This window comes from Protopterus annectens, chromosome 12.part0 (assembly GCF_019279795.1).
Source record: "Protopterus annectens isolate FY-2018-M chromosome 12.part0, PAN1.0, whole genome shotgun sequence".
Classification (NCBI taxonomy): Eukaryota; Metazoa; Chordata; order Ceratodontiformes; family Protopteridae; genus Protopterus; species Protopterus annectens.
Genome location: NC_056746.1, coordinates 857,848,059 through 857,863,382, shown reverse-complemented (window position 1 = coordinate 857,863,382; position 15,324 = coordinate 857,848,059). Strand labels below are relative to the sequence as shown.

Here is a 15,324-nt window from a genome sequence, read left to right as displayed (position 1 = left end):
TCCTACCCAGTTCGGCTTTGTTAAGGGCAGATCTTGCCTCTTAAACCTGGTTGATTTCTTTGAAACAGTCACCAAGGCCATTGACGAGGGGAAGGTGGTCCACACAGCCTACCTGGACCTCGCAAAAGCCTTCGATACAATACCCCACTCGGGCATTATAGATAAGCTCACCAGCTTAAATATAAACCCCTATGTCACTAGATGGATTGCAAACTGGCTCAAGGACAGAACCCACATGGTTAGAATTGCTGGAGCCATGTCAGACTCCAAACCAGTTACAAGTGGTGTCCCACAAGGCTCAGTCCTGGGACCTCTCTTGTTCGGTATATATTTCTCGGAGGTACAGGCCAACACGGAAGGACTGTGGCTGACCAAGTTCGCAGATGACTACAAACTGGGCCATAATCGACTCTCCAGCTGACACAAGCATCCTCCAAAAGGGCCTCATAGAAACAGACAACTGGTGCCAGAGCCATGGCCTCAAGCTAAATGCCGAAAAGTGTATAGTCATCCCTTTGGCAAAACAAAGTGCCCACAAATTACCACATAGGTGGTAATCCATTAAGTACAGAAGAAGTAATTAGGGACCTGGGGACCCAAGTTGATAGCAATCTCTCATTTGATAACCACGTGGCCAAAGTGGTTAGAAAAACATTTTATATAGCCCACCTAATCATGAAGGGATTCACATCTAGATCAGGGGAGGTCATCGTGCCTCTTTACTCATCCCTCATCAGGCCCATAATTGAGTACAATGCCCCTTTGGGATGTACCTTACCAGACACCTGCAGCAACTGGAAAGACCCCACAAGTACCTCACCAAGAGGATCAAAGGGCTCAAACAGATGCCATATGCTGCCCGGTTAAAGAAACTCCAGCTCTACTCAGTGGCATACCACCTGTTCAGAGGCGATCTGTGCCTGACGTATAAAGCCATGTCCAACCCGGAATTAATGGACATGCTGCACCTCAGAAAATCCAAATCCCATCGAGCTCGTGCTCGAGACTTGAACCTCAGCACTGAAATAAATAGGACATGCTGGAGGGACAGATTCATAACCCAGAGGCTCCCTTCACTCTGGAATAAAATCCCAGTCCAGGTTAGGCAGAGTCCCTCATTGACTCTCTTCAAGAGCAATCTTGATGAGTGGATGGGAGATCGTAGGTTTACACCGGGTATCACTTCTGTGTCACTGTTAGACAGAGGCACAGTATACTAACCTTGAAAAAGGGCATAGCAAAATAAATTTAAAATGGGTGGCGAAAGCCAAACACATTCTGGCTAGGCTTATAAATGCCCTAGGGCAGATAGCCTAGTATGAACCTATAAGATAATAATACACACTGAACATTTAGTAAATGCTAGTTTCAAGCAGATTACAGTCATAAGCAATACTAGCATTTAGCACAGAGTACTTATTATAAAACACTTTATAAAACATAACATAACATTATTTTCAAAGTTAAACATACATAACATTACATTCAGGTTTAAGACACACTGAGCAGCAGTTATACAATTGACCCTTCCTGAAATGGAGTGGTAGAAAAAAGTTAGAAGTATTTGAAGGTAAGGCACCTAAGAAATTAAGAGGTCACTAGTCAGGGTTAGTACAAGGACATAACCAATGTAATTGAAGTATTTACTGAGTTTGTTTTTGAATTGAGTTAGTGAGGGTTCTAGGGTCAAGTCAGCTGAGAGTCCGTTCCATATTTTTCCATCAATTAGTCTGAAGGACACAATTTCTTTGAAGTGACTTCAGCCTGATCACCTGTTTGTCATCTACGGAAAATACAGTAAATTCATCACTGTTATAACATGGATGCCAGCAGACACTTGATTTTAAAATGCCCACATACTGTAGATACAGATTTACATGATACACCAGACAAAGTTTGGTCTTGTTTACAGGCAAGTTTTGAATCTTCTCTGTCAGACATGAAATGTAAATCTTCAAAACACATGAACCCAATAACCACAAAGCAGTAAATGAGAAAAAATAAAATAAAATAATTCCAAGAGCCCCTGCTTGAATGACAAGTGCACGGCTATTACCAAAGATAAATCCAAAAAGAAGAAGCCAGCACCAGATTCCTGAGGCATATTAAAAGTTATTTATTCATTATAACATGACAAGACAGCAAAAATCTGACTCAGTACACCAAAATGGTTGTACTGGTTTCGGCAACAACCTTCCTCAGCAACCAAACATGATGCAGAAATGAATAAACCTAACCTGCTGTCTTCCTTTTCTTATTTAACTTTTACAGACCTGGAGTGCCCTCTAGTGTATAAAAAGGAAATGCAAAAAGTACAGTTTTGTACCTACCATAAATGTAGATGTCCGAACTGGATAGCATCTGCAGTCATAACAAATGGGTTGTCCTGTCGTCAGGCAGCCCTTCGGTCGGCCGGATTCCAAAGTCTGGGTCCGGCTTCGGCTGATGTCGCACTTCACCCGACGTCATCTCTGCTGGTCTTCGGGTATAAAGGCATCAGCCGACGCCATTTTCCTCAGTGTTTCTTGCCCCAGATGCCAATTGCCCTCTTGGAAAGCTAAATTTTGGATAAATGCCAATGTTTCCAAAATAGTAGAAGGCAAACACAAAAATAAACATGTATGTACATATATACAAACAAATACACCATAAGAGACTCGGCCCCAGCTAGCTATTACTAGGAGTACCACAGAGGGGAAGGAGGGAGGGTAATCCTGACTGCAGATGCTATCCAGTTCGGACATCTACATTTATGGTAGGTACAAAACTGTACTATGTCCTTCATGGATGCATCTGCAGTCATAACAAATGGGTAGAATACCATAGCCAAACTAGGGAGGAGGAATAAAAATTATGGTGTAGTCAGGATCCCTTGCAGTACAGCAGTGGCAAACCCTGCTCGGGATCTAGAATATAGAGGTAAATTATAATGCTTGGCAAATGTATGCACGGAGGTCCAAGTAGCCGCCTCAATAATGTCCTTGGTTGCCACTCCTCTTAAGAAAGCTGTGGTAGTGGCTGTAGCCCTTGTAGAGTGAGGTCTTATGTTCTGTGGAATTGGTTTTCCATGGTAGGAGTAACAGAATCTTATGCAATTTCCTATCCATTTGGAAATTGTTTGTTTGGAAATTGCTTTTCCTTCCCTTCCTGTTGCATAGGCTACAAAGAGCTGGTCAGTTTTTCTGTTACCTTTGGTTCTGTCCAGGTAGTAGCGTAATTGTCTATGTACATCCAAGGTATGCATTATTCTTTCACCTCTGTTTTGTGGATTGGGAAAGAAAGTAGGTAGGTGGATTGCCTGGTTTAAAGACACTCTGGATACCACCTTAGGCATAAATGTAGGATTAGTCCGCATGGACACCCTATCTTGATGGAAGATTAGGAAGGGTTGCACTGCCATTAAGGCCTGTAGTTCCGAAACCCTCCTTGCTGAAGTAATAGCCAGTAGGAAAGCAGTTTTCCATGACAGGTGTTGTAGAACTGCTGTGGCTGCTGGTTCAAACGGAGGGAGTGTCAACTTTTCTAGTACAAAATTTAAGTCCCATGCTGGTAATGGTGGTTTCCTAGGAGGTTTTACATTCTTGATCCCTCTGAGGAACTGCCTGAGTAGAGGATGTGAAAAGAGAGGAGGATCAAAGCTGTATTCTGCTGAAATAGCTGATGCATGTATCTTGATGGAGAAGTAGGACAGGCCTGTATGTAGAAGCTCTGCCAAGTACTCCAGAATGTTAGCAATATCTATGTTCGACACATCTTTTCCTCTTTCAGTACTCCAAATGACGAATCTTTTCCATTTTCCTGCATAGTTCCTTCTTGTTGAAGGTCTGCGGGCTTCAAGGATAATGTCTTTAACCCTTTGTGAAAGGTCTGGGTTAGTTACTGCTATGTGATGTTCCAGGCAGTCAGTTGCAAGGTTTTTAGGTTTGGATCTATGATGTTGTAGTTGTTCTGAGTTAACATCAGAGGCATCAGGGGTATTGACCACATTTTCTCCCGAGACATGCTCCTCAGCAATGGGTACCAGTGTTGTCTTGGCCAGTTCGGAGCTATCAGAATTATCCTTGGATGTTCCTCTTTGATTTTCAGTAGTACCTTGTGCATCAAGGGAAGAGGTGGAAATGCATATGCTGTCAGGCCTTTCCAGGTGAAGGATAGAGAGTCCACCTTCCATGCAAGTGGGTGGAATGTCCTTGTGCAGAATTTTTTGAGCTGGTGATTTTGTGGGGAAGCGAATAGATCTATTTGAGGCATTCCCCATTTCTTTGTGATGGCCTTGAAGATGTCCGGGTGTAGCATCCATTCGTGAGCATCCAAGGTGGTTCTGCTTAAAATGTCTGCTAGGGTGTTCTCTTTTCCCGGTACAAATATTGCCTGTAACTGGATGTTGTAGCGGAGAGCCAGATTCCAAAGGTCCAAAGTCATTCTGCATAGGGGGTAAGAATGAGTACCTCCCTGTTTGTTGATGTACCACATGACTGTGGTGTTGTCTGTCCTTATCATCAAATGGCCTTCTTTGAGGAATGGTCTGAATTTTAGGATTGCCAGTTTTACTGCCAGCATTTCTTTTTGGTTTATGTGCAGGTGCAGCTGGTCCTGAGTCCACAGTCCTTGTACGCATTTGTCCAACATGTGTACCCCCCATCCTAGGTCTGAGGCGTCCGTTGTGATGGTTTGGTTTGCTCGAAAGTTGTGGAAGGGTAAGCCTGGGTTTGACTGGCATGCCCGAGCCCACCATAGGAACTCCTGTTTTAAGCATGGGATTAGTGGTATTTCTGTTTCTAAGCTGTGCCTGTGTTGAGACCATAAATTCTTTAGGTACCACTGTAACTTTCTCATATGCAGTCTGGCATGTGGGACCAAGATTTTGCATGATGCCATGAAGCCCAAGGCCTGCAGAACTTTTCTTGCTGTTAGTTTGTTCTGCTTTGTTAATGCCAAGAAGTAAAGAGGGAGCTCTTTTTGTTTTTCTGCAGTTAGGAATGCCATCTGTTTTACTGTGTCCAATTCTGCGCCCAAGAAGTTTCTTGTCTGGGATGGTATCATCCTTGACTTTTGTAAATTGACTGTGTATCCCAGGGCTTGTAGCAAGTAAATGACCCTTTGTAAATCTGTTGTCAGCTTGCTTTTGTTGTCCGCTTGTAACAGGCAGTCGTCCAGGTATGGATAAATTTGAATTCCCTGTACTCTGCAGTGAGCAATTACTGATGCCAGGCATTTTGTGAATACTCTGGGCGCAGTAGATAAGCCAAAGGGCAATGCTGAGAATTGATAATGCTCTGATCCTGCAAGAAATCTGAGGTATCTTCTGCAATTTGGTCGAATGGGGACGTGCAGGTATGCCTCCTTGAGATCTAGAGTTACCAGCCAACACTCCTTGCCCAGCATGGGAAGAAGTTGCTGTAGGGTCAGCATTTTGAATTTTGGGACGATGATGTATGTGTTTAAAATGGACAAGTCGAGAATAGGTCTCCAGTTTTTCTCTTTTCTTGGTACTAGAAGAGTCTGGAGTAGAATCCTTTGCCCTGTTCTTTTGTTGGTACTCTTTCCACAGCTCTCATCTTTATTAATTCCGCTATCTGGTGCAAGGCTTCTATTTTTTGATTTGGGGGCAGGTTTGGCATTCCTCTTTTTACTGGTAAAGTGTGGAAGTGGAACCGGTAGCCTCGGTCTATGGTTTGCAAAATCCACTTGTCTTTTGTGATATAGTGCCAATTTTTCGAGAATAAGGCTAACTTTCCGCCTAATGGTGCTGCTATTTGCTCCCTGGTAGGCGGAGTCAGAGCCAAGTCACTGTGTTTGTCCTGCTGTAGTGGCAGTGGTTGTGTCTGTGCCTCGGTTATTGCCTTGCCACTGTCGTCCTCTGTAGGCACCTCCTCTGGATTGATTCCTACCCCTAGAGCGTCTGTTCCTGCCCCTTTGTGATCTTGTGGAGTCAGGAAAGGACCAATTTTTGGCAGGCCAGTTCCTGCTAAACCTTGGGGGCTGGACCTGTAGGAAATCTTTAACTGTTTGTACAGATTTTGCCTTCTCTTCCATTTTCTTCATTACCTGCTGGGCAGGTTCCCCAAATAGACTGGCCTTATCCATAGGAGCATCCAATAGCTTAGCTTTAACATGATCCGTAAGACCTGTTCTTTCAACCATGCATGCCTTCTTATCACTGTGCCAGTCATGGCTGATCTAAATGAAGCCTCCAGTGCATCACAGCCACATTTTAAAGAATGGTTACTAACCTGTTGGATGTTATTCACCATTTCTAATACATATTTCTTATCTACAGATTCATCAGAGGACAGCTTTTTAATTAACTGATCAAGCATAAACTCTTGGTATTGGATCATGTGAAACTGACAGTTTAAAGCTCTAGCTGAGAGAGTAGCAGAGGTGTAGACTTTTTTCCCCATCTCTAAGGACCTGGATTCCCTTTCAGATGGAATAGGGTTTTGCTGTGGTCGAGGCTACTGCCTTAGGCCCCTGGGATATAGTTTGGGGTCTGCAAGTGGGGCCTTGTATAGGTGGTGATGAGTGTCTGGCACCCTGTAAAATCTATCTGGTTTGGCAGGGGCTGGAGGTAAAGAATCAGGTGCAGTGCAGACATCATTAAATGCATCGTCCACAACAGACAGGACAGGAGGTATAGCTAAGGGCCTATGTTGTGGTAAGTGCAGAAAAGTCCTAAGCCTTTTCTTGAATCTGAGAAATCTTGTCCCTGCCATTGGAATTGTTCTCTCATGGCATGTAAGGTTTCCCCAAAGGAGAATTCCTCTGGTGGAGAGGCAGCTGGAATGGATTCTTCAGCATCTGAATCTTCATAATTGGAAAAGGAGCCTCTGGCTGGTCTGTAATGTCTGAGTCATCCGCAGAATCATCAGAGGACACAGGCTCGGGGCTCTGCTCTAGGTCTCTTTTCTGGGGCTGAGAGGCCCTGTCTGGGTGAGATTGGGATCCCCTAATTAAGGATATTAAATCTTCTGCCAGAGTAAGCATTTGTGAACTAGAAGTGGGCCTGAGTGAGGGTGGTTTAACAGGCACTGATTTAGCTGATTTGGCTGCTTTAGCCCTGGCAAAGGCCTTAATAGACATGGCTGCAGGAGGCCTAGCAGCACCACGTGCTGGGGTAGAGATATCCAAAGGGATGGTGTCTGATAAATCAGTAGGAACCACAGTTGTAGGCAAAATTTCTGAGGCTGATTCAGGTAAGGTAGCAGGAGCCTCAGTAGTAGTCATGGATTCGCTGAAGATTGACCAGTTTTCTCGGTTTCGCCGAAACCGAGACACTCGCTGCTTGCTTAACCGTGGTTTCGGCCGAAACCGCGGACCGCGAGTGTTGGTCTTTTCTTTGCGTTTTAACAATTTGGGTAGTCGGAGGATCCGGCGGCATAATGTACGCAAAATCTGAGCCGAAAAACTGTTCAGCAAACTCCGACCGACGCCTAAGCGTTCGTCGGTTGAAGGAATCACAGGCCGAACAGGCTGCTACGTCGTGGTCTGGGCCTAAGCAAGGCAAACAGTAAGAGTGGAAATCTTTATGAGGTATTTGTTTCCCACAAGTTAAACAGTTATTGACTTTTTCTGACATCGGCTGAGGCAAGAAAGAGTCCCCAACGGGTACTTAGCTTTTAGAAGTCTTCGAAGTAGTATTCGGTAGTAGTAATCTCTGGATCTGACCGACCGGCACTTGCGAACAGCTTCTGCTTCGGGCGCCACACGGCAAGAAAGACTGAGGAAAATGGCGTCGGCTGATGCCTTTATACCCGAAGACCAGCAGAGATGACGTCGGGTGAAGTGCGACATCAGCCAAAGCCGGACCCAGACTTTGGAATCCGGCCGACCGAAGGGCTGCCTGACGACAGGACAACCCATTTGTTATGACTGCAGATGCATCCATGAAGGACATCCAACAATCCACATATAGCAAAGACAATTATATACATACAACCCAAAAATAAGTATGAATACATCATTTCAATGGGTATGCTTCAAAATTGATTATTCAAGCCAGGGGAAAAGAGAGCCCCCAATTTGATGATCCACATTTTTTCTTTGTTGGTGAGCATTTCATGCAAAGCCTGGGATTGTTTGTACTGAAACCTAATATGATTAATGACCATAAAACTAAAATTACCCGTAGGATGTTTGGAAATATGCTTATATAAAGAGCTAGAACCCTTTATATTTTTATATCACTGAAGTGTTCTCCTATCTTTAACTTAAAAGGACGGGAGGTTTGTCCAACATAAAATGCTCGACTTTTACAGACCTGGAGTGCCCTCTAGTGTATAAAAAGGAAATGCAAAACCAACAATCCACATATAGCAAAGACAATTATATACATACAACCCAAAAATAAGTATGAATACATCATTTCAATGGGTATGCTTCAAAATTGATTATTCAAGCCAGGGGAAAAGAGAGCCCCCAATTTGATGATCCACATTTTTCTTTGTTGGTGAGCATTTCATGCAAAGCCTGGAATTGTTTGTACTGAAACCTAATATGATCAATGACCATAAAACTAAAATTACCCGTAGGATGTTTGGAAATATGCTTATATAAAGAGCTAGAACCCTTTATATTTTTATATCACTGAAGTGTTCTCCTATCTTTAACTTAAAAGGACGGGAGGTTTGTCCAACATAAAATGCTCGACAATTACACTGAGCCAAATAGATAACCCATGAAGTGCTACAATTAGCAAAAAACATTATAAACTTGTGGACAGTTATGTGAAAAGAAAGTTTGGGATTTTAACACCTTAGGGCAATAAATACAATGACCACGTGGAAAACAACCAAAAATAGGTTGACCAAACAAATTGATTTGAGTAGTTGGCCGCAAACCCTTGTCATAAACTCTCTTACAATGACTAAATAAGGATCCCAAAGACCACCCTTTACGAAATGAATAACACCGATCCCCTATATAACTATTCAGGACCTCATCTGATCTTAACAAATGCCAATGGTTACCAATGATGTTCATAAACCCAACCGTATTTCTACCATATGTAGTGACTAATCTGAGTCTTTGGGGTTGTTGAGAATCCCGAACATGATATGATAACAGCTCTGATCTATCCTGCTGGTTCGCCAATCGGTTGGCCCTAATAATGTCACCTCCTTGATAACCCCTACTTTTAAACCTGGACACTAAATATTTTCTATATTGGTCATATGTGGAAGAACTGGAACAAATCCTTTTAACACGAAGAAATTGTGACTTGGGGATGGAAACTTGTCGCATGTAATAGGGTATTGAATTGAGGAAATTTCCTAAATATTTCACTCTCTAGAGTGTCCAAATCTGTTCTTTTAACTAGGACATCCAAGAATGTTATTTCAGATCTAGAATAAGTCAATTTAAATTCAATCCCCCATAAATTGCCATTCAAATATTCCAAAAATTCCCTATGGAATTCTGCATCTGCCCTCCACACCAACCAACAGTCATCAAGATATCTTCTCCATATGTCCATTTCATTGATGTAAATATTATGACTAGTGTCATAAATGACCTGTTCTTCCATATACGCCATAAATAAATCCGCATAAATGGGGGCAAAAGATGCCCCCATAGTAGTGCCCTGAAGTTGCCAATAACATGTCTTTAAAATAAAAGACATTATGAGTCAGGACCTTTTCCGTCATACAAACCAAGAGCGTGTTGAAGCCAGGCTTATACATATTAGCCTTGTCCAACCAATATTGCAGGGCCATAAGTCCCGCCCAATGGGGAATGTTTGTATACAAGGAGGTGACATCCAAAGTACAAAGTAGCCAACCCGATTCTAACTGTGTATCCGAAATGATAGAAAGGAACTGGGTTGTGTCCTGAATTCTAGAACGTATAAAAACCAAAAGTGGTTTTAAATACAGAGTGAGAAATTCAGACAGGGGCTCTGTCAAAGAGCCCCTGCCTGATACAATCGGTCTACCGGGCGGTCTCTTGGGATCCTTATGAATTTTTGGCAGAAAATAAATATACTGCCTCGTTGGATGATCAACCTTCAAATGATAACATACTTCATTAGTAATAATGCCATCCTCTTCAGCCATGTCAAGAAAATGATCAATGTCTTGTTTGAATTGCATAGTAGGATCAACACCCATCTCTTGATAGTGGGTGCTGTTTCGGAGTTGACGCTCACCCTCAGCTTCATAGTCCTCCAAATCCTGAACCACCACAGCACCCCCCTTATCCGCAGAGATAACAATATCCTTATTGTTAATAAGCTTATCTAGACATATTCTCTGCTGTTTGTCCAAATTGGCCTTAATCGTGCCCTGTTTATACAGATGTAAATGTAAGTCCTTAAGGACAGCATTTTGAAAAGCTTGAACATTGGGTAGCATCGGTGGCCTGAATTTGGAGGACCTAAAGCGAAACTCCCTCAATTCAGAAGTAACCTCCTCAAAATCATGGAAAAAGGATTTTAAATTCAAATTCCGACAAAAATTCACCACATCCTTTACAAAGAAACCGGGCACAAAACTTAATCCTTTATTTAACACATCCACCTATTGTTCATCCAATATTGCAGAAGAAATGTTATATAAATTGTTAACTTGAAAATCTAAATTTTGGTCATCCTTTGAAGGATTTCCCCAAGACCTTCGATATTTGTGGTGCTTCCTCCTCCTCATCTCTGGGGCTTACGCCTAAAGGGATGCTCCTAACAAAACTTGACTCCCAAGTTATTCTTTTTAGAAATAGGGGAAATCCCAGTATGGCCGTCCTCCCAATCCGTATTAGAAGAAGAGTCCTCACCTGATCGTGTGGACTCCCTACTTCTCTTTTTCAAAATAGATTTAGGCCGTACAGCTCTCTTTGGGGTATCTACGGACATGCCAAATTTGACCCTGGGACGAATATCAAAGGGCTTACCTCTATCATAATCACCCACATCTCGGGTGAACTTCTTAACCTTTCTCTCTTTCAAACTCAGATCCAATGCAGACAATTCTTTGGCAAGTTTATCAATATTATCTTTATAACACAGAAGTGTGGAAAACACCTCCACTGTTTTGTTAGCCAACAAAACACTAGCCGCTTGTTCTTCAACCTTCCTCTCATAAAACCTCCCCAAAATGTCCACAAAGGTCATAGAGACCTGTTGTTGGGCTTCCGCCCATTGTGTTAGGAGACATTCATCTGGCCCAGCCACCATGGGCTGTAATCTAATTCTTAGTCCTCTTGGAACTATTTTACTACGTTGGTATGCCCTGAAGAGCTTTAAATGCCAAACGTTCTTTCTAAGGGAAATAAGATCCTGGGTAAGCCTGACAAAAGCCAAATTGCAATCCTGAGTAGGATCCTAGACATTAGGACCCACATTATTCTTACCAGAACCCAGGCCAAAAATGCCCAGGTCCTCAGAATCCAAAGAAAGTCCCTTAATAAAAGCAGCCAATTCCATCACTGACCAAAAGTCACCAAAGGGTCAATAAAAATACACAACAAATCCCACTAATACATGAGAAAAATATATAAATTGTCTGAACACCATATGCGTTCAGCAATGAACGGTTGGAAATTCAATATATCATCATATATAATTCTCTAAACCAACCATAGATGTAAATTGACCCAAACTATCATATATGTTCGTAGGTCATATTAACAACACACAATATTTGTTCCAAATCATAAGTATCGGAAAATGAAATAAAAAATATACATTTCACTTCACCAATTCCAAAGGAACGTTGGCCCAAATGGGTACCCATAATAGCCAAAAGGCCCCAAGCTTCCCCATAAAAAGAAAAAAGGGGAAAAAACTTTCAGGCCTATATTGAACCACCAAAGCTTAAGGCCTCGCTACGTAACCAAATTGGGCCAAAACCAATTCCAAACATACATAAGATAGTGGTGAAAAATTTTTGGTCAGTGTTGCTAGGGCAAAAAACTATATATCTGTCCCCAAATATCAATGGAGACCTTGTCCAATGTCCCAAAACCCACTCAACTAACATAAGTATAAATTGGCCATATGCAGGCTACCAATCTACAGATTCAAAAAGGACTAAAATGTCCTTATTCCTGACATGTAAATAATCATCTCCATATAACAACCCACAACAAAAGAACCCTATGTATCTAACTGACAATAAAGGCCAAAGGGCAAAACCAACGACACATATTAGATCACAATAGGTTTCAGTACAAAAATCCCAGGCTTTGCATGAAATGCTCACCAACAAAGAAAAAATGTGGATCATCAAATTGGGGGCTCTCTTTTCCCCTGGCTTGAATGATCAATTTTGAAGCATACCCATTGAAATCATGTATTCATACTTATTTTTGGGTTGTATGTATACAATTGTTTTTGCTATATGTGGATTGTGGGTTTTGCATTTCCTTTTTATACACTAGAGGGCACTCCAGGGCTGTAAAAGTTAAATAAGAAAAGGAAGACAGCAGGTTAGGTTTATTCATTTCTGCATCATGTTTGGTTGCTGAGGAAGGTTGTTGCCGAAACCAGTACAACCATTTTGGTGTACTGAGTCAGTTTTTTGCTGTCTTGTCATGTTACAATGAATAAATAACTTTCAATATGCCTCAGGAGTCTGGTGCTGGCTTCTTTTTAAAAAATAAAATAAAACACGAAATCAAACTAGCGCTTTCATTCACTTTACTTGTGGAACTTCTTCAGAATAAACATGACACTAAAACCAACACTTAAATAGTACAAACATCTCTAATTATGTTAATTAACCAATCTGAATAAATTAATTTTAAAGAAACATACTTCTAAAACTATACAAGCTAAACATTGTAAATATGGTTAAACATATTTGTATCTCAAAAGACTTTTAATGGATATTTTCTCATTTAACCCCAGAAAAACATCAGTCCTTAAAAATATTTGCCATTTTAGTTCACGAAACTCCCAAAAAGTATTAAACTGTTTGACAAATACTTTGGTGTCAACCTTCTGAATTGCCAAAAAATAAATGTTTTTAAAAGTAAAACATTCTTTACTGTGTTTGGCTAAAGCATTCACATATACGACAACTTAAACTTCTGGTGGTCTTACCTACATAAAAATTATTGCAGGAGGAGCACACGGCTAAATAAACTAACCCTGTGCTGTTGCAATTTAACCTGTTTCTAGCTTCAAAGACAAACTGTGAGCAAAAGAATAGTGACTACCTGAATAAATAAACCTACAAGCCCTACTGCCTTGACAAGGGAACGTACCTAAGGGGCCAAGTCCATCGGATACTATCTGTAAGGAGATGTTCTAATAACCCTTTAAGATGACATGTTATTTTGAAAATGAAGTTTGGTCGAACCCCCACCACATCATTTAATTCCTTATTGCCAAGGACAACCTTCCAATTTTTCTTAATAATGTTTCTAATGGATTCTTCCTCATGACTCATAAGAATATGAAAGCCTAACATTCTATCACCAATATCAGTTTCTTCCAAATATTTGGGTACAAACCCAGCAATCAAATTTGATCTGAAATCAGAAGTCTCCTACGAATAACATTGTCACTAATTTATTTTAATTTGGTTAGGGGATAACCTCCATCTAAAATCATATTAATCAAAGTTTCAGCTTCTCTAAGAAAAATGTCATCATTGCTGACCATACGGCTAATGCGAATAACTTGCCCCTTAAAAACATTAAATTTCATATATATATATATATATATATATATATATATATATATATATATATATATATATCTATAGGGTGAAAGCTAGAAAAATGTAAATTATTACAAAATGTTTCCTTACGATAAATGGAAAGTACAGTTGTGTACTCTACCATAAATGTAGAAGTTCGAGTGAATTCACTGTTGCAGTCATTACACTTGGGGTAATCTTCTTGCAGGTTGCCCTCAGTCGGCCTAATTAACAAAGTCTTGGGTCCTGCGTCGGTTGCTGTCCCTTCTTCTATGATATCAGGTCATCAGGGGTATAAAACACGCAGCCGACACCATTACATCAGTTTTTCTTGCCCCAGATGTCAGGTGCCCCCCTAATGGGAAGCAATTAAACATAAAAGTACAAAGGTATACCTCCAACAAAAAAGCAAATACACCAAAAAGGCTTTTAAGCATAAAGGAAAGTAGAGGTATAGCTAAAAGTTGTTGGGTGGCAGGAGGGAGGGTAACCAGGACTGCAACAGTGAATACACTCGAACATCTACATTTATGGTAAGTGTACACAACTGTACCATGTTCTTCGTGTTTCACTGTTGCAGTCATTACATTTGGGTAGATTCCCAAAGCTATGGTTGAAAGGAGGAGTTTAGATAGTATTAGGGTCAGCTATAAGGCCCTGCAAGACTGCAGTGGCAAAGCCAGCTCTGGATTTAGAGAAAATTGGCAAATGATAATGCTTGGTGAAAGTATGTACAGAACTCCAGGTAGCAGCTTCTAGGATGTCCCTGGTAGGAACGCCTCTGAGAAAGGCTATAGAAGTAGAAGCAGCCCTGGTGGAGTGAGGTCTGATCCCCAGGGGGATAGGTTTTCCATGGTGCGTATAGCAGAAATGAATGCATTGGCTTATCCATTTAGAAATGGTTTGTTTTGAAACAGCCTTCCCCTCTGCCCCTGCAGCAAATGCTACCAGCAGTTGTTCAGATTTCCTTGCGGTTTAGTCCTGTCCAAGTAGAATCTAAGTTGTCTGTGCAAATCAAAGAAATGCAGTATCCGTTCTCTTTTGTTCTGTGGATTGGGAAACAAGGTTGGCAAATGAATGGACTGATTAAGAGCCACACTGGATACCACCTTGGGCATGAAGGATGGATTGGTTCTGAGTAACACCATCTTTCATGCGGACAGGATGAAAGGCTCCACTGCCATAAGGGCCTGTAATTCAGATACCCTTCTAGCTGAAGTGATTGCTAAAAGGAAAGCTGTTTTCCAAGAAAGAAAATTTAAGTCTGCCGTAGTAGCTGGCTCGAAAGGAGGTAGAGTGAGTTTCTCCAAGACAAAGTTAAGGTCCCAGGCTAGGGTTGGAGCTCTCCTGGGTGGTCTCAAATTTTTGGCCCCTCTGAGGAACTGCTTGAGCAGTGGATGAGAGAAGAGGGGAAGTTCTGTGTTATAATGAGCTGAAATGGCTGAGGCATGGATTTTAATGGAGGAAAAAGACAGGCCCTTGTGAAGCATCTCAGTTAAGTATAGGTAAATTGGGCACTGCTGTGCTCATCCCTTGAGACTGGTTCCAGGTACAGAATCTTTTCCATTTTTCAGCATAAGATTTTCTAGTACTAGGTCTCCTTGCCTCTAAGATGACATCCAAGGCATAGACGGATAGGTTTTTCCAGCTGAAGGACAGAGCATCCACTTTCCAGGCCTGCTTATGG

The 15,324-nt window shown here is 41.5% G+C and overlaps 1 protein-coding gene across 5 annotated transcripts in view; it reads right to left on the bottom strand.

Annotated features, from left to right (window-relative positions):
• ARFGAP1 (ADP ribosylation factor GTPase activating protein 1) overlaps positions 1–15,324 on the bottom strand; it is an 800,187-nt gene that overhangs the window by 646,359 nt on the left and 138,504 nt on the right. The window lies entirely within an intron of this gene.